Source organism: Salmo trutta, chromosome 30 (assembly GCF_901001165.1).
Source record: "Salmo trutta chromosome 30, fSalTru1.1, whole genome shotgun sequence".
NCBI lineage: Eukaryota > Metazoa > Chordata > Actinopteri > Salmoniformes > Salmonidae > Salmo > Salmo trutta.
In genome coordinates this window covers 1,169,588-1,194,982 of record NC_042986.1, presented here as the reverse complement: position 1 = coordinate 1,194,982, position 25,395 = coordinate 1,169,588, and the positions used below count along the sequence as shown (strand labels likewise).

At 42.6% G+C, this 25,395-nt stretch overlaps 1 long non-coding RNA gene and 1 pseudogene across 1 annotated transcript; both read left to right on the top strand.

The window, feature by feature from the left end:
- Positions 1 to 1,214: 1,214 nt before the first annotated feature.
- On the top strand, positions 1,215 to 2,037 carry LOC115168798 (uncharacterized). Its single transcript, XR_003870746.1, has 3 exons — positions 1,215 to 1,363; positions 1,721 to 1,846; positions 1,949 to 2,037. It is a non-coding gene; the product is annotated as an uncharacterized LOC115168798 (long non-coding RNA).
- Positions 2,038 to 11,600: 9,563 nt separating this feature from the next.
- LOC115168842 (nucleolar complex protein 2 homolog) overlaps positions 11,601 to 25,395 on the top strand; it is a 50,651-nt pseudogene continuing 36,856 nt past the window's right edge.

Genomic DNA, 25,395 nt, shown 5'->3' with positions numbered 1-25,395 from the left:
AAGATGATGACAGAGTGCATATTAGAGCACATTGTTATGTTCCTTCACTCATTCTCACATATTGTTAATGCACATGAGTCACTTACTTAATCCTATTCAATTATCAACGACAGGCTAATAAATAGCCTAATGGATTGCTGGCTACTACTGGCTGCATTTATTCCAGACACAGATTTAGATGATAGTAGGCTAATGCACTTGCCCGATATATTGTTTCACTTTCGAGAGGAGCAAAACTTTTCTCTCAACACTTATGCCATAACATTTGTTTATGATGATTGTACAATCTACATTTGTCATTTTATTATCTTATGATCAGTGGCTCGGTAAACATGCATCAAATAATAATAGAAGGCAAGCATGGTTTTGGATCAAGACATAACGACAGATGTCATCAGCAATGGAATAATTACATTGTATTCAGACCCCTTCCCTTTTTCCACACTTTGTTACAGTACAGTCTCATTCCTAAAATGGATTAAATATAATTTTTTCCTCATCAATCTACACACAATACCCCATAATGACAAAATGAAAACAGGTCTTTAGAAATGTTAGTAAATGTATTAAAAATAAAACAAGTCATTTACATTAGTATTCACGACCCTCTGCTATAAGATTTGAAATTGTCAGGTCTGATGCCAAGACTGACCACTTTGGCTCAGTGACGTTATCCTCGCCAGGTGAGTTATTATTGAAAGGTTTTAAAACAGGGGTGTCAATAATTTTGACCCCTACCTTTTTATGAGACAAATTATTTTTTAAACAATCTCTCTGAGCAATTATATTAGTATAAAATAATGGAATTTCCAAATTGTTTGTAGCATTCAATATAGCTCAGTATTCAATTTAGTAATTTTTGCTCATGTATATCAAGGTTGTCACTAATTTCATACCCCACTGAATATAGTGAGTTGATGCAAATCCGTTTTCTGTTTCTAACATGTATGCCTATGCTTTATTTAACAATTTAGGATGAAAATGTCACTCTACACTTGGAATTATATATATATATATATATATATATATATATATATATATATATATATATATATATATATATATATATATATATATATATATATATATATTTTGTAATTTGACAGGTCCATGGTTTAACCCAGCTTGTCTTCAGTTATTTATTTATGTGATTTGTGTCCCTAGGCATGCACTGTTTTTCGCATTGCCTGTATGCCCTTAACGTTCTTCAGAATCATGTTAACTTGAATATTTTGTGTGACCCTAGCAGGCCAGCTCTGATAGTGATGAGGAGGAACAAGGAGAGTCTGCCAAGAAATCCAAGAAGACAGCGGAAGTTATCAAAGTCACAGAGAAAATGGTTGAGTGGAGAGCTGCAATCAAGGTAACATTTTATCTACAGACTGTCCACCAAGCATAGACTTCCACCTTTACCTCTACCAAACGTTAGGTGTAGTAATGAGAACAGACATGATCCCACACGGATGCAGGTTGCATGATGACCCTTATCACTAGGCAACTTTTAGAGCATTGTTTTCTCCATGATAGAATGGTACTTTATTTATCCCATCTTCCACCTCAAACATCTGGGCTACCTACCTGTAGCATAACATATTGAAAACATAATGTAATATGGAGTTAAGGGGCTTCTTCTTGGGTGTTAAGAGTTGTAGCATGCCCTTCATTCTCATCCTTATGTCGGTCAATTTTGTTCCCCTCCCCTCCCTGTCTTTGTCTTTAGGATGAGCCTACCCATCACATCTTCAGAGGTCACACGGGCCTTCATGGCGACCACCAAATGAAAGGGGGGGTGGGGATATCTGTGTCGACACAAACTGGCTGACAGTTCAGATGGGGAACTTAACCCGTGAGTGTGCATGATCCCCTCTTTAGTAACATCAACAGAATTTAGGCCTGTACTCGTCCAAAAACGACGATAGTATTCTTTCTTTTGTTTTCTTTCCAACAGTGTTCAACACCTTGGTCCTGTTCTGTATCCAAGACGTATACGTGGCTCTGCAGAGGATGCTGAACCTAAAGCCAGATAAAGACCAGAAGTGAAAACGAGCAAGGCTGCTGGCCCAGACAGCATCCCTAGCTGCGTCCTCAGAGCATGCGCAGCCGAGCTGGCTGGTGTGTTTACGGACATATTCAATCGATCCCTATCCCAGTCTTTTGTCCCCACATGCTTCAAGATGGCTACCATTGTTCCTGTACCCAAGAAGGCAAAGATAACTGAACTAAATGACTACCGCCCCGTAGCACTCACTTCTGTCATCATGAAGTGCTTTGAAAGACTAGTCAAGGATCATATCACCTCCACCTTACCGGCCACCCTAGACCCACTTCAGTTTGCATACCGCCTAAACAGGGCCACAGACGATGCAATTGCCATCACACTGCACATTGCCCTATCCCATCTGGACAAAATAAATACCTATGTAAGAATGCTGTTCATTGACTACAGCTCAGCATTCAATACCATAGTACCCTCCAAGCTCATCAAGCTGGAGGCCTTGTGTCTCAAACCTGCCCTGTGCAATTTGGGTCCTGGACTTTATGATGGGCTGCCCCCAGGTGGTGAAGACAGGAAACAACATCTCCACTTCGCTGACCCTCAACACTGGGGCCCCACAAGGGTGTGTGCTCAGCCCCCTCCTGTACTCCCTGTTCACCCACGAAAGCGTGGCCATGCACGCCTCCAACTCAATCAAGTGTGCAGACGACACGACAGTAGTGGGCTTGATTACCAACAAGGACAAAACAGCCTACAGGGAGGAGGTGAGGGCGCTCTGAGTGTGATGTCACGAAAACAACCTCTCACTCAACAAAACAAAGGAGATGATCGCGGACTTCAGGAAACAGCAGAGGGAGCACCCCCCCTATCCACAGCGAAGTGACAGCAGTGGAGAAGGTGAAAAGTTTTAAGTTCTTCTGCGCACACCTCATAGCAAACTGAAATGGTCCACCCACACAGACAGTGTGGTGAAGAAGGCGCAACAGCGCCTCCTCAACCTCAGGAGGCTGAAGAAATTTGGCACGTCACCCAAAACCCTGACAAACTTTTACAGATGCACAATCGAGAGCATCCTGTCGGGCCGTATCACAGCCTGGTACGGCAACCGCAAGGCTCTCCAGAGGGTGGTGCGGTCTGCACAACGCATCACCGGAGGCAAACGACATGCCCTCCATCACACCTACAGCATCTGACGTCACAGGAAGGCAAAAACTATCAAGGACAACAACCACCCAAGCCACTGCCTGTTCACACCGCCACTTTCCAGAAGGCGAAGTCAGTACAGGTGCATCAAAGCTGGGACCGAGAAGCTGTTTTTCAGTCTGTTTCTCAAGGCCATCAGACTGCTAAACAGCAATCACTAACTCAGAGGCTGCTGCCTATATTGAGATCCAATCACTGGCCACTTTAATACATGGCTCACTAGTTACTTTAAACAATGCCACTTTAATGATGTTTACATATCTTACATTACTCCTATCACATGTATATACTGTATTTTATACCATCTATTGCCTGATGGGGGGGAGGTTTATGACCACATAAATACCTTTCCCCTTTTCGCTCTCCTTACTCTACAGAGTGACTCTTGGAAAGTCCTTTGTTAACATAGAGTCTTATAACATCAAAAGGGTGGGGAAAGGAACCATATTTCGGTAATCCAACCAGCTGAAAATATGCATTGGTACTTAAAGAATATGATGCCAGATCAGTTGTCATCTGAGACATTATTACTAATGATAGGATGACATAAACTGTATCTAGGAAAGTCTACACATATTCACTAAAGTCTACCCTTATTCACTAAAGAAGTGATGCCTCCTTGCTGTTGCGTTAGCGCAGCAACTGTAGACGTGGGCTAGGAGAGGATGGACAGAGTATTCTGTTCTACCACACGACGACGGTACTACCAAGTATCCAGTTTACCACCAGAGACATTCTTCAAAGGACAAACCGGCCTTCCATCGACGACCAATCTACCGAAGCGCAGCTCAGAGTAAATATTTATTGTATTCTCCTTTTTCAAATGGGCGCTTATTTAGAATGCATAAGAATCTGTATTTACGACAGTATAGCTTCTCCCTTTGTTACTCAGTCTTCCCGCTCTTTCACTCAAACCCAACCCCCTCTCTTTGTGTAACCAGCCGTCGCATCTGTTCCGTCCACCAGGGATGTTTTCTTTATGACCTAATTTGTAATCAATGTATGATCCATTCTGTGTAGATGTAATTGTGTGATTATTTAGGTATTCAGTAAATAAATAATTAAACCAATTTTTGTATTGCTGATTCAACTTGTTAGCCAGGGTTCGTGAAGATACCCAAGAATTTACAACTTTCAGATGAGACTAAACAAGGTGACGATTAAATATGGACTAATATTGATGTAAATGATTACTAGGTCTTCAAGAGTTTATTCAGAAGATAACAGCTCTATAAACATTATTTTGTGGTGCCGCAACTTTCTAGTTAATTACATTCACCAGATTAGCTTAATTGGGTAATATGAATTACAGAGAAATGATTTTATAGAATAGCATGTCATATCACTTAATCCGGCATAGCCAAAGACACGACACACTATCTATGCCGCTCGGCCATTGCTCATCCATATACTTCACTTAAATGTATGTACATATTCTCATTCACCCTTTTATATTTGTGTGCATTAGGTAGTTGTTGGGAAATTGTTAGATTACCTGTCAGATTACTGCGCTGTCGGAACTAGAAGCACAAGCATTTGGCTACACTCGCATTAACATCTGCTAACCATGTGTATGTGACAAATAAAATTAGATTTGTATACAACTTAGGCTCTAAACCCCTTGTAAAGCTAGGGGTTATTTGTCCACTTTAGTTGTGATACAAACCTTATCAAAACATATTGGCCTATGGGCTAGGCTACATGAGGCATGCAACTATGAGTTGAAAAAGTTGCACAAAAGAAAAAGGCATACGCTGTTTCTTGCCTTACTGCACACAAATATTGTCAACCATCAGACTATTCTTGAGTTAGTGTCTTTACATATACTAAATAATATATGTGGAATTAGTTTTGATTTAGAATGGACCATTATCATGCACTTGTCGGAACAGGGGCAGCGGAAAAAAACATTTTTAAATAATCTATGCACATAAATAGCAAATGGAGGACACTTTTCCAGTGGTTAATTTTCATGCCAGCCAGGTAGGCTATACTCCTGTTGTAAAGCGCAGCAATGTGCCTAATAATATATATAGTAGGCCTAGCCTATAGAAAGCTGATGGGATCCTCGTTTTAATAGAGGCCATCAACTCTCTTCTCGGGCAGTTGCATAGCCTATAGAAATGTTGTGCACCATGAGATTGTCTCTCATAAAGTGTTTGATTAGATTTTTGATGACATTCCATTGATGTCAGAGTGATTCGAGGGACAGAGTGCTGACATTTTGTGCACAAATTTGTTTATTACTGTTTGTGAGCATTTCTTCTTTGCCAAGATAATCCATCCACCTGACAGGTGTCATATCAATTAGCTGATTAAACAGCATGATCATTACACAGGTGCACCTTGTGTTGGGGACAATAAAATGCCACTCTAAAATGTGCAGTTTTGTCACACAAAGCAATGCCACAGATGTCAAGTTTTGAGGGAGTGTGCAATTGGCATGCTGACTGCAGGAATTTACACCAGAGCTGTTTGAATTGAATGTTAATTTCTCTACCATAAGCTGTTTTTGAGAATTTGGCGGTACGTCCAACCGTCCTCACAACCGCAGACCACGTGTAACCACGCCAGCCCAGGATCTCCACATCTGATTTCTTTACCTGCCGGATGGTCTGAGACAAGCTACCCTGAAACTGATGAAACTGTGGGTTTGCACAACCAAAGAATATCTGCACAAACTGTCAGAAACATAAATCTGTGTGCTCGTCATCCACACCAGGGTCTTGACCTGATTACAGTTTGGTATTGTAACCGACTTCAGTGGGCCACTGGCATGCAGTGGGCCATGCAGACAACGTGTATGGCGTTGTGTGGGCGAGTGGTTTGCTGATATCAATGTTGTGAACAGAATGCGCCATGATGGTGGTGGGGTTATGGTATGGGCAGGCATAAGCTACGGACAATGAACACAATTGCATTTGTTTGATGGCAATTTGAATGCACCGAGATACCGTGACGAGATCCTGAGGCCCATTGTCGTGCCATTCATCTGCCGACATCACCTCATGTTTCAGCATGATAATTCACAGCCCCACATTGCAAGGACCTGTACATCATTTCTGGAAGCTGAACATGTCCCAGTTCTTCCATGGCCTGCATACTCACCAGACATGTCACCCATTGAGTATGTTTGGGATGCTCTGGATCGATGTGTGCGACAGCGTGTTCCAGTTCCCATCAATGTCCAGCAACTTCGCACAGCCATTGAAGAGGAGTGGGACAACATTCCACAGGCCGCAATCAACAGCCTGATCAACTATGCGAAGGAGACGTCATGCTGCATGAGGCAAAAGGTGGTCGCACCAGATACTGACTGGATTTCTGATCAACATATGCATATCTGTATTCCCAGTCATGTAACAATTTATTTCAATAGACTGATTTCCTTATATTAACTGTAACTCAGAAAAATCTTAGAAATTATTGCATTTTGCATTTCAAAGATTTTACTGAGTTACAGTTCGTATAAGGAAAAGAGTCAATTGAAACACATTCATTAGGCCCTAATCTATGGATTTTACATGACTGGGAATACAGATATGCATCTGTTGGTATGGGTTTCGCTCCCGGAGGAGGGCACACTGGACGAGGAGTAGGGTTGATTTGAGCGTTCTGACCTTGCAACGGCAGTCAAGCACCCAAGCTAACGTTGGCTAGCTTGCCAGCTGCTTCCAGACACAAATGAGACCACTCTGACCATTTTATTTGCTCTAGCAGAGCTGGTTAGGCAGTTTTCATGTTATTCAGAGCGTTGATGACTGTAACAGTGCTGCTGGCAACAATTTAATAATGCATTTTTGCCAACGTTTACTGATACCGGCCATATTCAATGGGTGTTGAGTGCTCATAAATGCATTATTCTGTGATCTGGTACACTCAGACGAGAGTGCTCTGAAATTGGAGTAAATAGCCAGAGCGAATTTACGAAAGCACCCAAATGTCCATTGAGAACGCACAACGACTATACCATTTAATAACTAAGCTAATAATGACAGGAATAATAAAGTCAATAAATGTTGGGTAGTTAGCCTATAGTTAATATACTGGCAAGTTTGATGTATAAGCAGCCAACTAACATTAGGTAGCTAGCTAACATACCGGTACATACTGCTGTAATGATATGCTATATTGTTCATAAAGACAGCATAGCTAACAAATTGTCAGAAAACATAACGTGTAAGGTAACTTATTTGTTAAGTCATTACTTTATTACATTGCTTAACATTTATAATTAGTTAAAGCAATGAATTTGTATCCGCTCTGGTTGTACTTCGGCTGCATATTTTCCGCTATTTTCTTCAAATCTGAAAATTATGTGAAGTCACGCCCATTGCCTGAAGAATTGTATTATGGGCCCTAAAGTACGGAAATAGTGTCCTCTGCGTGTATACTTCATATTTTGGCGAATTTAGTACGACTAACTATATCCATACTATGACCAATAAGCATACTATATACTCAATTCACATCACAAATAGTATGGTTAGTGCAGTTAGTATGAGTACTTGAACACAGCTAGGGTTTATGTGAAATGTTACAAACACAGCTGGACAAGATGGAAACGTACACAGTGACAGTGCGTACCGATGAAGAGAGGCCATGGACAGACAGCTGAAACTTCACTGCTTGATATGTATGATAATGGAACGACTGAACAAATGAACAACGAAACAGCACAGCAAGTAAGTGAAAGAAATAGGTTTTGATGTTTTACTGGTAATGGGGACATATATAAATTCCATCAAAATAACTTTTTGGTCGGTGTGGTGTGTGGGTAACCTTTATTTAACTAGGCAAGTCAGTTAAGAACAAATTCTTATTTAGAATGACGGCCTACCCCGGCCAAACCCGACGTCGCTGGGCCAATTGTGCACCACCGTATGGGACTCCCAATCACCGCCGGATGTGATGCAGCCTGGATTCGAACCAGGGACAGTAGTGACTCCTCTTGCACTGAGATGCAGTGCCTTAGACCACTCTGTGTGTGTGTGAGAACGATTTAACTGTACTAGAATGCTTAAGTCCGCAAAAATTTTAAATATCATGTATCTGTTTTTTTGTCAAGGAAAATATCGGATATCGGTATCTGCCAAAAATGTCATATTGGTGCATCCCTACTACACACACATCACAGACTCTTATTATAATGCTCAATTCATACACCTGCTCCCCACCTCCCCCTTTCCCCAAAATACGTGTAAATATTGGACTATAAATTGTGCCTTCCTGCATTATACTTATTCTAGAATAGATTCTATTCTACTGCCATTTATTTTATGTTAGGATTATTATCTTTCATTATTTCTTATTGTTGCATTGTCTAGAAGGAACCTGCGAGTAAGCATTCTGTACATACGACTAATACAACTTGAAACTGAAATGGTAGTAAGTAAATGAGATGAAGCTGCCTCACTGTACCTGCGTTCTGTCTCCAGTTCCTCCACCTTGTTCTTGTGGAACTGCAGTTCAGTCTCAGTGACGCTCAGCTCCACTGTCAAAACATCAACCTGGCTGTCACTCTGGCCCCCATGTAGGGCTGGGCGATATACCGTATTTTATTATAAACTGGTATTGATGCACCAACCTGTTTGGGTATTTACTTTACCTTGTATAACACTATTTCAGTGCTTGGTTTGTTAAATGTGTTACGCCACTCCGCCGCGTGTAATAATGTCCGTTTGTTTGTTTACTCCATTTGCTACTTGAGTTGTCTCTCCTTCCACACACACCAAGCCCCGCCTCCTGTCAGTTTTTGCTCTACCACAAGTCACAACAACCACTCGCAGTGAAAGTCTGCATGGTCAATGCTGCATGGTCAATATAAACTCAGCAAAAAAGAAACGTCCCTTTTTCAGGACCCTGTCTTTCAAAGATAATTCGTAAAAATCCAAATAACTTCACAGATCTTCATTATAAAGGGTTTAAACACTGTTTCCCATGCTTGTTCAATGAACCATAAACAATTAATGAATATGCACCTGTGGAACGGTCGTTAAGACAGCTTACAGATGATAGGCAATTAAGGTCACAGTTATGACAACTTAGGACACTAAAGAGGGCTTTCTACTGACTGAAAAACACCAAGAGAAAGATGCCCGGGATCCCTGCTAATCTGCGTGAACGTGCCTTAGGCATGCTGCAAGGAGGCATGAGGACTGCAGATGTGGCCAGGGCAATAAATTGCAATGTCCGTACTGTGAGACGCCTAAGACAGCGCAAAAGGGAGACAGGATGGACAGCTGATCGTCCTCACAGTGGCAGAGCATGTGTAACAACACCTGCACAGGATCGGTACATCTGAACATCACACTATGCACTGGGGAAGATAGCGTTCTCCTGGCATCCGCCAAACCCAGATTTGTCTGTTGGACTGCCAGATGGTGAAGCGTAATTCATCACTCCAGAGAACGCGTTTTCACTGCTCCAGAGTCCAATAGCGGTGAGCTTTATACCACTCCAGCTGACACTTGGCATTGCGCATAGTGATCTTAGGCTTGTGTGCGGCTGTTCTTGTGCTTCCAGTAGTGAGTGTTGCAACCAAGGACAGACGATTTTTACACGTTACACGCTTCAGCACTCAGCCGTCCTGTTCTGTGAGCTTGTGTGGCCTACCACTTTGTGGCTGAGCTGTTGTTGCTCCTAGATGTTTCCACTTCACAATAACAGCATTTACAGTTGACCGGGGCAGCTCTAGCAGGCCAGAAATTTGATGAACTGACTTGTTGGAAAGGTGGCATCCTATGACGGTACCATGTTGAAAGTCGCTGAGCCCTTCAGTAAGGCTGTTCTGCTGCCAAAGCTTGTTTATGGAAATTGCATGGCGGTGTGCTCGATTTTTATATACCTGTCAGCAACGGGTGTGGCTGAAATAGCCGAATCCACTAATTTGAAGGGGTGTCAATATACTTTTGTGTATATATAGTGTATCTTGATTATTGCCTAGTCATATGGTCAGGTGCTGCAAAGAAGGACATAAAAAAAAACGATGCTGGCCCAGAACAGACTGGCGCGTGTTGCTCTTCACTGTGATCAGAGGTCTATATCAATACTATGCATGACAGTCTCTCTTGGCTAAAAGTCGCTTCTTATTTTTTATAAGTAACGATGTGTTAAATTCAGAATTGTTTTCATAGTCAATTTACACACAGCTCTGACACGCACCTACCCCACCAGACATGGCACCAGATTTCGTTTCACAGTCCCCAAATCCACAACAAATTCCAAAAACTCTTCAGTATTTTCTAGAGCCATGATTGCATGGAGCTCCTATTCATTTGAAGGTAGCCTAGTGGTTAGAGCATTGGGCCAGTAACTGAAAGGTTGCTGGATCAAATCCCAGAGCTCACAAGGTAAACATCTGTCATTCTGTCCCTGAGCAAAGCAGTGAACAGCAAACCTGGTTTCAAAAAACTTAAAGCAACACCTCCCCTATTTGACCGAGATATATTGTGTGTATGTATTGGTTTGTAGGCTGTGACATTTAAAATGTATGTAGTTATGTCCTTAAGCTTTTCTTTTCTTATTAATATTCTGTATTATGCAATGTTTTGTGTGGATCCTAAGAAGAATATCTGCTAATGGGGATCCTAATCAAATAGCAACATTTGGAGAACATAGTCAAGAACAATCTGTTTTGTCACCAAAGCCCCATATACTACCCACCACTGCGACCTGTACGCTCTCGTTGGCTGGCCCTTGCTTCATACTCGTCGCCAAACCCACTGGCTCCAGGTCATCTACAAGACCCTGCTAGGTAAAGTCCCGCCTTATCTCTGCTCGCTGGTCACCATAGCAGCACCCACCCGTAGCACGCGTTCCAGCAGGTATATCTCACTTGTCACCCCCAAAGCCAATTCCTCCTTTGGCCGCCTCTCCTTCCAGTTCTCTGCTGCCAATGACTGGAACGAACTACAAAAATCTCTGAAACTGGAAACACTTATCTCCCTCACTAGCTTTAAGCACCAGCTGTCAGAGCACCTCACAGATCACTGCACCTGTACATAGCCCATCTATAAATAGCCCAAACAACTACCTCTGCCCCTCCTGTATTTATTTATTTAGCTCCTTTGCACCCCAGTATTTCTACTTTGCATACTCATCTACTGTCAAATCTACCATTCCAGTGTTTTAATTGCTATATTGTATTTACTTTGCCACCATGGCCTATTTATTGCCTTTACCTCCCTTATCTCACCTCATTTGCTCACATTGTATATAGACTTATTTTTCTACTGTATTATTGACTGTATGTTTGTTTTACTCCATGTGTAACTCTGTGTTGTTATACGTGTCGAGCTGCTTTGCTTTATCTTGGCCAGGTCGCAGTTGTAAATGAGAACTTGTTCTCAACTTGCCTACCTGGTTCAATAAAGGTGAAATAAAAATAAATAAAATAAAAATGTGTGACGTAAAAGTAAACAGGTTAATGATTATGACGTATGATATAGGACACTAGGAAGTAGAGATAGTGATATTAAGGAATAATGTCATTTATAAAGATTTTATTGCGTGGTCAAAGTGACATATTAACATAGGAGCCAAAGGTTCCACTTTTATTTCAGACTACTGGGACAAATCATTAGAAAAGCAGTGATCTCAAAAAGCTTGTTACAATATTTTTATTACAAACTACAAATGGAATGTAGATCGGTGCTGATGTTAATTTAAGGTGTCTGTGTCCTTGTGTGTCTCTGTGTGTGATCGCTGCAGGAGACATACCAGTCGGTGTATAACTGGCAGTTTGTCCACTGCCTGTACCAGACATGCCACAAGAGGTCTCTTCACAGTCCCCAAGTCCAGAACAGGCTATGGGAAGCGCACAGTACTACATAGAGCCATGAAAACATGGAACTCTATTCCACATCAAGTTACTGATGTAAGCTGTAAAATTGGATTTAAAAAAACCAGATTAAAAAACACCTTATGGAACAGCGGGGACTGTGAAGAAACACAAACATAGGAACAGACACATGCATACACACACACACACACCATAACATGTGCACTATACACACACATACACATGGATTTAGAACTGTAGATGTGTGGTAGTGGTGGAGTAGGGGCCTGAGGGCACACAGTGTGTTGTAATGTTTTGAACATTTTTATAAACTTTTTTGCTGGACCCCAGGAAGAGTAGCTACTGCCTTGGCAGCAGCTAATGGGGATCCATAATAAATACAAATACCTGTGGCGTCGTTTTCTCAGCACGCTGCACCCCAGCGACGTCCTGCAGCCTCTCATCTACCCACTGTGCCAGGTCATAGTGGTCACCATCAAGTGGGTACACACACACACACACACACACACACACACACACACACACACACACACACACACACACACACACACACACACACACACACACACACACACACACACAGAAATGATGTTTGGCCCGCTATAGAATTTCTTAATCTCTATGTGGCTCTTGAGCCAAAATGCATTGCCCACCCCTGCCCTAAAAGCAAGTTTTACTTCACACTTCCACCAGAAGGTGGTAGTGTTAACCACTGAATCTGTGTCTGTCTTGCTGTGCAGGCTGGTGCCCACTTCATGCTACTACCCTCAGAGGATCCACTGTGTGTGCGGCCTCACCCTCCTCTCTGGCAGCACACACACCTTTGTGCCCGTTCTGCCCTTCCTACTGGAGGTAAGAGCCAAATCCACCCATCACCATCCCGAACCTACCTTCTATACCAGGTATTCCCAAACTGTGGTACACAATGCCGTCGGGGGTACGCCAAATAAAAATGTGATTCACATTTAACTTTTTTTTTTAAGTATATATAATTTTTTTTCACATTTTCAAACAGTCCATTAATATTTTCCAATGGACTATACATTTGGGTAAGTTTTTTCTCTCTCGCCTGAGTAGCTTTGTTTCACTTCCAAAATAAAATGAAACCATCCAGTGTTTTTTTTCTCCTTTCTTTTTTTGAAACTTTATTTAACTAGGCAAGTCAGTCAAGAACAAATTCTTATTTACAATGACGGTCTACCAAAAGGCAAAAGACTTCCTGCTGGGACGGGGGCTGGGATTAAAAATAAATACAATATAAATGTAGGACAAAACACACATCATGACAAGAGAGACAACACAACACTACATAAACTGAGACCTAAGACTACAACATAGCAAGGCAGCAACACATGACAACACAGCATGGTAGCAACACAACATGATAACAACATGGTAGCAACACAACATGGTAGCAGCACAAAACATGGTACAAACATTATTGGGCACAGACAACAGCACAAAGGGCAAGAAGGTAGAGACAACAATACATCACGCAAAGCTGCCACAACTGTCAGTAAGAATATCCATGATTGGGTCTTTGAATGAAGAGATTGAGATAAAACCGTCCAGCTTGATTGTTTATTGCGGCTCGTTCCAGTCGCTAGCTGCAGCGAACTGAAAAGAGGAGCAACCCAGGGATGTGTGTGCTTTGGGGACCTTTAACAGAATGTGACTTGCAGAACGGGTGTTGTATGTGGAGGATGAGGGCTGCAGCAGATATCTCAGATAGGGGGGAGTGAGGCCTAAGAGGGTTTTATAAATAAGCATCAACCAGTGTTCAGTGAAATAACAACACAATATCAAATACAGGTAGCCTAGTCAAATAATTAACATCCAATCACATTAACCGCTACTCTCTCGCGGAAATTCCACTAACGGTCTGTATGTAGCAAAACGTAGCTGCTGCTTATGTTGGTATCTGTACTGATGGCACAAAAGCCATGACAGGGAGACAGAGTGGAATGGTAACATTCGTGCAAGCAGTTGCTCTCGATGCCACTTGGGTACACTGCAGCATCCATCGATAGGTTCTTGCTGCCAAGGGAATGCCTGACAGCTTGAAAGACGTTTTGGACACTACAGTGAAAATGGTTAGCTTTGTTAAAGCAAGGCCCCTGAACTCTCGTGTATTTTCTGTGCTACGCGATGATATGGGCAGCGACCATGTAACGCTTTTACAACATACAGAAGTGCACTGCTTATCAAGGGGCAAAGTATTGACACGATTTTTTGAATTGAGAGACGAGCTTAAAGTTTTCTTTACTGACCATCATTTTCACTTGTTTGACCGCTTGCATGATGACGAGTTTCTCACACGACTGGCCTTTCTGGGTGATGTTTTTTCTCACCTGAATGATCTGAATCTAGGATTACAGGGACTCTCCGCAATTATATTCAATGTGCGGGATAAAATTGAGGCTATTATTAAGAAGTTGGAGCTTTTCTCTGTCTGCATTAACAACACACAGGTCTTTCCATCACTGTATGATTTTTTGTGTGCAAATGAACTCCAGCTTACGGACAATGTCAAATGGGATATAGCGAAGCACCTGAGTGAGTTGGGTGCGCAATCACGCATGTACTTTCCCGAAACGGACGACACAAACAACTGGATTTGTTATCCCTTTCATGCCCTGCCTCCAGTCCACTTACTGATATCTACAGGTCATCTACAAGTCTCTGCTAGGTAAAGCCCCGCCTTATCTCAGCTCACTGCTCACCATAGCAGCACCCACTCGTAGCACGCGCTCCAGCAGGTATATCTCACTGATCACCCCCAAAGCCAATTCCTCCTTTGGTCGCCTTTCCTTCCAGTTCTCTGCTGCCAATGATTGGAACGAACTGCAAAAATCACTGAAGCTGGAGACTCATATCTCCCTCACTAGCTTTAAGCACCAGCTGTCAGAGCAGCTCACAGATCACTGCACCTGTACATAGCCCATCTGTAAACAGCCCATCTATCTACCTCATCCCCTTACTGTATTTATTTTATTTATTTTGCTCCTTTGCACCCCAGTATCTCTACTTGCGCATTCATCTTCTGCACATCTACCATTCCAGTGTTTAATAGCTATATTGTAATTACTTCGCCACCATGGCCTATTTATTGCCTTATCTCCCTTATCTTACCTCATTTGCACTCACTGTATATAGACTTTTTGTTTTCTTTTTTTCTACTGTATTATTGACTGTATGTTTTGTTTATTCCATGTGTAACTCTGTGTTGTTGTATGTGTCGAATTGCTATGCTTTATCTTGGCCAGGTCGCAGTTGCAAATGAGAACTTGTTCTCAACTTGCCTACCTGGTTAAATAAAGGTGAAATAAAATTTAATTAAAAAAAACAAGAGAGCCTCATCGAAATTGCAACAATCGGTTCTGTGAAAATGTAATTTAATCAGAAGCCACTGTCAGATTCTGGATTGGGCTGCACTCAGAGTATCCTGCCTTGGCAAATCGCGCTGTTAGGACACTGATGCCCTTTGAAACTATGTACCTTGGCGGCACGTAGCCTAGTGGTTAGGGTGTTGGGCCAGTAACCAAAAGGTTGTTAGATTGAATCCCAGAGCTGATAAAGTAAAAATCTGTCGTTCTACCCCTGAACAAGGCAGTTCCCCCAGAGGCTGTCATTGTAAATAAGAATTTGTTCATAACTGACTTGCCTAGTTAAATAAAAGTTTTATTAAAATAAAATAAAAAACCTATGTGAGAGTGGATTCTCGGCCCTAACTAGCATGAAAACTAAATACAGGCACAGACCGTGTGTGGAAAATGATTTAAGACTGAGATTCTCTCCAATACAACCCAACATTGCAGAGTTATGTGCATCCTTTCAAGCACACCCTTCTCATTAACCTGTAGTGAGTTATTCACAATTTTCGATGAACAAATACGTTTTTATATGTAAGATGGTTAAATAAAGAGCAAAATTATTGGTTATTATTATTTGTGCCCTGGTCCTATAAGAGCCCTTTGTCACTTCCCACAAGCCGGGTTGTGACAAACTCACACTCATTCTTATGGTTAATAAATGTATCATATAGTGTGTGTGTGCGTGTGGAAGGTTTACAATGAACCACTGCTCTATACTAAGGGTGCCCCACCTTCCCCCAAGAGCACTGCCCTCCTAGGCCTGTATTCACAAAGCGTCTCCCTGTAGAGGTGCTGATCTAGAACCAGTTTCGCCTTCTTTACTTAATAATGAATAAGATAACATAGACAGGAGGGACCTGATCCTAGATCAGTACTCCTACTCTTAGATACTTTGTGAATACGAGCCCTGAAGGATTTTGCTCCAACCCTAATCTAGGTATCACACCTAAATTAACTGGTAATATGCTCACTGGACCATGCTCAGCGGAATCTGGTATGTTAACTTACAACAGGGTCGGATCAAAACCTTGCATAACCAGTAGCTCACTATGAGGAGGGTTGGCCACCCCTGCCCTAAGCACTTGTGTAGTCTGAAGGGGTTGATAAGATGTGAGAAATACAACAAGTGTCATGTCCTGACCAGTAAAAGGGGTTATTTGTCATTGTAGTTTGGTCAGGGCGTGGCAGGGGATGTTTGTCTTGTGTGTTTCGGTGTTTTGGGGTTTAGGTTCTATGTTATCTATTTCTATGTTTATATCTAGTTTTCTATTTCTATGTTGGGTTTTTGGCAATGACCTCCAATTAGAGGCAGCTGGTTGTCGTTGTCTAATTGGAGGCCATATTTAGTTGTTTGTTTCACTTGTGTTTTGGTGGGTGGTTATTTTCTGTATAGCCTGTGAGCCTTATGGAACTGTTTTCGTCGTTTGTTTATTTTGTTTAAGTGTTTTCTTTAAATAAATTAAGAAGATGAGCACTTTACCCGCTGCGCCTTGGTCCAATCCTTACGACGCCCATGACAACAAGAGGACAACATTTGGCAACAAAACCAATGGAAACAAACAACTTGGGTGGGAGTTATGCAACATTTTCTCAGGTATCAGTGGAAAACACAGTCCAGTGTATCAAGGCAGTTAGCGAGGTCTCAACGGCTAACAACGGCATAGGCTCGGAACGATGAGGGGGAGGAAGTACATCTGAGGGTTGTGTGTGCGCGTTACACACCTTTGTTATCAGGGTAAGGTCACAAACTGTCAACATGTTTGACTGTGTGCGTGTGGGTTTGGCTTTGAGTATATGTGGTGTGCATACCCATATATGTCTTAGTGAGTGCTAGCCTTCTGTGGTAAGCTAACAGGAGAACGGTAGTATGGAGGCGACAGCTTGGTTTTGTGGGAGTGGTCACAGTGATGGTCTGCTATGTGTGTGTGTGTGTGTGTGTGTGTGTGTGTGTGTGTGTGTGTGTGTGTGTGTGTTGATGGTCTAACCAAAGTGATAAAGACCAGGCTGTGGTTTACTCTGCTCCTAACGTGCTCTGCAGACCACATCCTCTCACTAGCGGTTCTGGGGGGGGGGGGGGGAGTGCCCCTGTGACAACAATTTTGGACCCCCTTGTGGCCCCCCTAAATGTGGAGTATGAAATAATTTTTACATAACAAATTTTTGCGATCTTTCTTTTTTTACACCCGTTATTAGACAGTGGCAACGATGATGATTATAAACATGGTCTTTTGCCTGCTAATGCCTGCAATGCAGTGAAGAAAACGATATGACAACAATAACGTCTAATGTAACTGGCCCCTCTAACAGTACAACTAGCCCCAGCTTGGCCCCCCCAGTTGAAATGGTCTAGAACCGCCACTGCATCCTCTCTGCCTACGGCACAGCCATCCACCCTCCAGCACACACACTCCAAGAACCCCTCACAGCGCACAGTGTTTATTCATGATGCACCCCATTGCCTGTTTATTCATTTTTTTAGCTGTTCCCCTCGTTAAAGAGAAAAGAGGCTGAGGTGTGTGCTGCTACTGTTTTAATTAGAGCAGCAGAAAAGCACCCCCCTCGTGCTCCCCCGTGTGGGTGTGTGTGGGTGGGGGGGTGGCCGGCTGAGACATAGGCAGAGAGGATGTGGTCTGCAGAGTGCATTAGTAAACCTGTCAACCTGCACGCATTTTGCATACCATGCACACAATTTGAGGTCAAAGTACGCTGGTACGAAAAACTACCCACAAATAGGCTTCTAGTTGGCACACTGTGGTAACTGTAACTGTCTGAAGTTGGAGCTGAGCTATTCAGACGACTCGGATGAGAAGAAAGAAATCTCTAGTTCTCTGCTCAGGCCCACCCCTGTAGTCATAGTACTATTGGTTTTCCACCCTCTACCTGGATGGCAGCTCTCCACTTCATTCATTGATAACACAGGGTAGGTAAAATGGAGAACAAACTGTTTGCCAAATACATTTTCCAAAATTATATGTGTTAATCAACAAGCACATAACCACTATTTGTAGCTAGCGCCTTAGCTAAGGGTAACCCTGGCAGGTAGCCTAACAGTTAAGAGCGTTGGGCTAGTAACCAAAAGGTTGCTAGTTCGAATCCCCAAGCCGACTAGGTAACAACTGTCGCTGTCCCGTTGAGCAAGGCACTTAACCCTAATTTTCTACAGTGGCGCTGTACTACTGTGGCTGACCCTGTAAAATAGCACATTTCATATGCTTTGATCTCTGTAGTAGGCGCGAGTGCATTGACAAGCAAGGAAATGTACAGTGCTGTGGTAGTTCAGTAAGCATTGCTGTGTAGATGGAAACAGACATACAGTAGTAGAGAGCTGTTCCACTAATATCATCCTTCACAGAAATTGTATTTAGGCTGTTAAAGATTAGCAGGCCTATGTTAATTAATCAGTTCATCTGTCCTCTTCATATGTCTTCGTATGTCAACAGTAGGCTGCTAATGGTGTGATAATAGTTTGCCAATTACGACAAGGCATGTTGAATGAATGGTAGTCTAGTAGTCAGACCTAATTTGATGGATTAGGTCAGGGATGGAGAACTGAAACAAGCTCCTATAGGCTTAGTTCAGTTGTTTCATATTACAAAAAGCCTACAGTAAACTAGAGTACTACATTGCATCCAGTAATTTAATTATTCAGAATTTTCTCCCCAAACACAATTAAGCCAATTTACATTTTCAGTCGACTATCCACATAAATACGCCTATTATTTAGAATAATCATTACCCCAAAATGTAACCTACAAAAATTTGAAAGCGTCATTGAGACACTTCAATTTAATTTAGGATCAAACAAGACTTCTGTCTTGGTTACAATGTTTGATATATTTTAAGACGCTAGGTTTCAGAATGTCGGTTACAGGTTTTTCAAAAATGCTAAATGCTATAACTTGACCGACCCCATCCGGACCTCCCCCCTACCAAACCTTAGGCCTACAGTCATGGCCAAAAGTTTTGAGAATGACACAAATATAAATTTTTACAAAGTTTGCTGCTTCAGTGTCTTTAGATATTTTGTCAGATGTTACTATGGAATACTGAAGTATAATTACAAGCATTTCATAAGTGTCAAAGGCTTTTATTGACAATTACATGAAGTTGATGCAAAGAGTCAATATTTGCAGTGTTGACCCTTCTTTTTCAAGACCTCTGTAATCCGCCCTGGCATGCTGTCAATTAACTTCTGGGCCACATCCTGACTGAGGGCAGCCCATTCTTGCATAATCAATGCTTGGAGTTTGTCAGAATTTGTGGGGTTTTTGTTTGACCACCCGCCTCTTGAGAATTGACCACAAGTTCTCAATGGGATTAAGGTCTGGGGAGTTTCCTGGCCATGGACCCAAAATATCGATGTTTTGTTCCCCGAGCCACTTAGTTTTCACTTTTGCCCTATGGCAAGGTGCTCCATCATGCTGGAAAAGGCATTGTTCGTCACCAAACTGTTCCTGGATGGTTGGGAGAAGTTGCTCTTGGAGGATGTGTTGGTACCATTCTTTATTCATGGCTGTGTTCTTGGGCAAAATTGTGAGTGAGCCCACTGCCTTGGCTGAGAAGCAACCCCACACATTAATGGTCTCGGGATGCTTTACTGTTGGCATGACACAGGACTGATGGTAGCGCTCACCTTGTCTTCTCCGGAAAAGCTTTTTTCCGGATGCCCCAAACAATCGGAAAGGGGATTCATCAGAGAAAATGACTTTACCCCAGTCCTCAGCAGTCCAATCCCTGTACCTTTTGCAGAATATCAGTTGGTCGATGATGTTTTTCCTGGAGAGAAGTGGCTTCTTTGTTGCCCTTCTTGACACCAGGCCATCCTCCAAAAGTCTTCACCTCACTGTGCGTGCAGATGCACTCTCACCTGCCTGCTGCCATTCCTGAGTAAGCTCTGTACTGGTCGTGCCCCGATCCCGCAGCTGAATCAACTTTAGGAGATGGTCCTGGCGCTTGCTGGACTTTCTTGGGCGCCCTGAAGCCTTCTTCACAACAATTGAACCTCTCTCCTAGAAGTTCTTGATGATCCAATGAATGGTTGCTTTAGGTGCAATCTTACTGGCAATGATGATGGCACGTATTTCCTTGCAGGTAACCATGGGTGACAGGGGAAGAACAATGATTCCTAGCACCACCCTCCTTTTGAAGCTTCCAGTCTTTTATTCAAACTCAATCAGCATGACAGAGTGATTTCCAGCCTTGTCCTCGTCAACATTCACACCTGTGTTAACAATAGAATCACTGACATGATGTCAGCTGGTCCTTTTGTGGAAGGGCTGAAATGCAGTGGAAATGTTTTTTGGGGATTCAGTACATTTGCATGGCAAAGAGGGACTTTGCAATTAATTCCAATTCATCTGATCACTCTTCATAACACCCTGGAGTATATGCAAATTGCCATGATACAAACTGAGGCAGCAGACTTTGTGAAAATCAATATTTGTGTCATTCTCAAAACTTTTGGCCACGACTGTACATCAGCACCACCTTGTCAGAAAATCCTAGGGAGTGCCCTGATTGTACATTTTAAGTATTTTTCTAGTTAGCTAGATGAAGAGAAGCCAATTACAAGTACCCATAACAGTCTATAGACTACCATTCATACTTAGGCAGTCTTCTGCCAACATTATTAAACTAAAAAAGTACCTAGGCAAATGTGTGCATTGTGGGATCATAAAAATGTGTCAAGTTTGGTATGTCTGAGTTAGGAGCAGAGCGTAAACCACAGCCTGGTCTTTATCGCTCTGGTCAAACTGTGCACATGCACACGGGAACAAGTGGTCGCCTCCCATACTGCCTTTCTCATGTTAACTAGCTTACCACAGGACGCCAACAAACACTAAGACACACTCCATCTACAATAACAGACCACACTATCATACACACATGTGCATGCACACCACACATACTTTGTGTGTGTGTGTGTGTGTGTGTGAGCTTCCTGCTACAGTGGCCCCCTCTGTGTATCAGGGCTGGCCCATATCATCACCCCCCCCCCCCCGGCGACCACCACCACATCCGATGTTTGTACAGACAGACCTGGCCAGGAGTGCTCCCGCTCGCCTAGTACCAACGACCTCACATGCACACACACACAGATACACAAACAAAATATACAGAACTAGGTCAATCCAGTACACATAAAACACACAATGTGATATTCAAAATGATATAAGTAAAAATTCAGAAATATAGCACTGGCACATACTGTGCTGATTCTGAAGGACATGCACAATATAATTGCCATTTGTTTATTTGGATCCCCAGTAGCTTTTGCAGAAGACACATCTACTAAAGGGTCACATCACCAGGGGCACACAAACACACACTCAAAAACCACCAAGCATATAGTGTTTGATGGGTTGTAGTTTTTAATTGTATGCTTTTTTACGGACTGTAACCTTTGGTCATATATTTGCATTGATAATTCATTAAAATGTCTGTCGTCAGGAACCTCAATTATTTTTCCATTGTACAAGCCCTATACCAAAGGATGGTGACGTCCTGGCTTGTGGGTTTTTGAGGGCAGGCACTGTCACTGGTGTTTTGATGATGTCTAACGTGTGTAAAGTTTTTGCTAATTTAGCATGATTTCTGAAGGAACACATTTTTCTGTTCTTTGTGTGTTCTTTAGATCATCCGTCAGGTGGACTTTAACAAGAAGACTGGTCGGATGAGTGTGAAGCCCATCAAATTTGATGTTATCCTGAAGCTCAGCCACACCAACCTGCAGGAGAAGGCCTACAGGGTGAGTATTGCTAGTTTAGCATGTTAACTAAATAGGCTTGTATACAACAGGAGAAGACTTCGACTGGGTAAGTATTGCTAGCTTAGCATGCTAACTCAGCTTGTTACCACAGGAAAAGACTTAGACTGGGTAAGTACTGCTAGCTCAGTTAGCTAGTCTTAGCCATGGTGGGAGTATGCTTAGTACTACTAGATTCATAGGTTGTAATGGCTAAGAAAATTTATTTTTAACTGGGAGGCCTAGTTTTGTCCTCAAGCAGGTCAATATAGTATCTTCTCATGACACTTGACCTCTTGATACTTGAATCATCTCAATTAGTAATCTAATTAGGCTACCAGTAATTAAGCTATAAAGGAGAATTTTGCTGTATTTTTTTTATTTAAATGGCATGTTATAGAAGGGTCCAAACACTTTTCTTGTATTTTGTTGTTGTTGTGATTTCACTTGTTTTGGAGAAACTTACCCCAACTAGCGACTCACTTCCTCATTGTGCAGTACGGGGGCTCAAAAAAAAAAACATGAAATGCTCCAAAAATACTCAAATATGTCCTTTAAGAAAGGGAAAAGCTCCCAGTACAGGTGATGCAGGTCTTTTAGATCAGGGGTTCTCAACTGGTTTTGCTTCGGGACCCAAATTGAACCGGGTTGTCTCAGTTGCAACCCAATACTCACATCGCGAAAAAATAATAGCCAAAATACAATCAGGAAAACAATTTTGATGCTATATTGATGGTAAATGTAGCAATTATATGACAAGGGAACAACATTCCCACCTCTTTCATTGTCAATAATTAAATGTTGCCCATATTCTTGATGAAGAACACAAAAATCAACCAAAATAGTGCTACCCAGCTAACCATGAGGAATCGACCCGGACTTGGCCCGGAATCAAAATGATTGACTGCCCAGAATCGGCCCAAGTACACTGGGCCGTTTCTGTCTACCCGAATTCAGCCAAATTTGCCGGCATCTTACCAGAATCCCCCCAGAAGCGGCCCGATGCAAATTTAAATAAATGTATACAAAATCATCCGTTTTAGTAATTTTAAATATTACTATTTTACATTTTATGCATACAAATTATACTCATCCACCCCCCAAAAAATATATATGTTGGAGGAAATATCATACACCTGTTACGCTCGTCGATGGAAGGATCGGACCAAGGTGCAGCGTGGTAGGCGTACATTTTAATTCCTTAAATGAACACCGAAACAAAACAAATACAAACAAAAACGTAATGTTCAGTAGGGCATATAGCACAGTACCAAAAACAAGATCCTACAAACTAAGGTGGGAAAAAGGCTGCCTAAGTATGATCCCCAATCAGAGACAATGATAGACAGCTGCCTCTGATTGGGAACTATACCTGGCAAACAAAGAAATAGAAAACTAGAATGCCCACCCAAATCACACCGTGACAACACCTGGTGTCAGTATCAGCATGCATGCGCCTGGCCCGCCACAGCGCGATCAGACAAGGACATCCCGGCCGGCCAAACCCTCCCCTAACTTGGACGTCGCCTCATGGGTCTCCCAGCCGGCACGAGTATCGAACTAGCATCTGTAGCAACGCAGTTTGCACTGTGATGCAGTGTCTTAGAGCACTGTGTCACTCTGGAGGCTCCATCCATAAAGATTTTAATGCTTATTGCCTTGCACAAAGTATCAAAATACAACTTAAACAGGACTCTTAAGAATTCAATTTAAATGATAATTGTATTTTTTGATCACAGAAACAATGAGAAAATATGGAAACATGTATAAATAATGAAACATTAATTATATAAAGCAGCCAGTGTAATCATCTGCCAGAGAGTAGCCCCAATCGTCCTGAGACCCAAGTAATACATTTGGGCCAGATCACTCACACTGGAATCGGCCTGAGCTCAATCTCCGCATCCTATCCATAAATAATATTGCCTAAGGCAGTATTCGGGCCACATGACGTCGGCCGAGTCTGACTCTCAGCCGAGTGCCCCGACTCTCAGCTGGAATCTGCCCAGATCCACTGGGTAATAGCTCTTTTGAAAATGCGATTGAATTATGTTTTTTGGGGGGGTAAATTATTTTAAGTTCGTTATCATTTCTATACACTTTCTACCTGGTTTAAGCCATTAAAGTTCAGACTGGAGTATTTTTTTTTCATAAAAATAATATAAATATAAATAATGCGGACTACGACCGCACCTAAAAAAACAACACAACACAAAGGGAGGGTAGGGTGGGTGACAACTGTCTATGGCGGTGGCTTTGGTTCCGGGCGTGGTACCTCCACTGCCCGCTGATCCCCCCGCTTCTGTATGACCGGAGGAACCAGACCATGGAACCTTGCCGGATGCTTCGGACCACCAACCGCCGCTGAAAACTCTGGGCTGCAGGCCGCCGCTGAAGACTCGGGGCTGCATGCCGCCTCTGGAGGCTCGGGGCTGCATGCCGCCGCTGGAGGCTCGGGGCTGCGGGACCGTCACTGGAGGCTCGGGGCTGCGGACCATCGCTGGAGGCTCCGGACCATGGATCATCACTACTGGTTCCGCGTCATGGATCATCCCTACAAGCTCCGGGCCATGGATCATCACTGGAGGCTTCGTGCATGTCTAGAGGGAATGTGCAACTAGCTTAAGATGTTTGTTGGAGTAGCCTAAATCTACAGGATGAGAGAGGATGTCCTTTTATGTTCAACCTACGGGCGTTGTGTGAAAAAAGCTCTCGTTGTCTTGCATTGTCACATAGTTTACATTTACGTCATTTAGCAGACGCTCTTATCCAGAGCGACTTACAAATTGGTTTAGTTTCATATTTTTACTGTATTAGTTGTTCTGGATTTCCTCATGAAAATCCAATCAGATTTGATTAATATATGACCAATATACAATTCCTCACAATTCCACCCTGCTTTAAATAAAAAAAATGTTGGGAAAGATTCCAGATTAGATTATGGTGCACTACTCAACCTATTGTCTGTGTCACTGTAATAGAATAACGATGGCATTTACAAGGCAATAAAGAGCAGCTGATGAGCTCCATGGCTCAGGCCTTAACTAATGTATTTTCACACTCATCCCTGACACTGTGGGTGTTACCCTCCATGTGTGCATAAGAGGATTAAGGGCAGCGGGCGAAAGCGGATGTCAGGGGCTCTTACCCAGGTGTAAATCGCAGTGCTCGTCGTCACTGCCAAGAGGATTGCCTCAAGGCCCTCTGGGATTATCCCTCGCACTCCTCTCATCAGGGCTGGCTTCACTGCTGTCATCTGGGGCAACCGACGCCA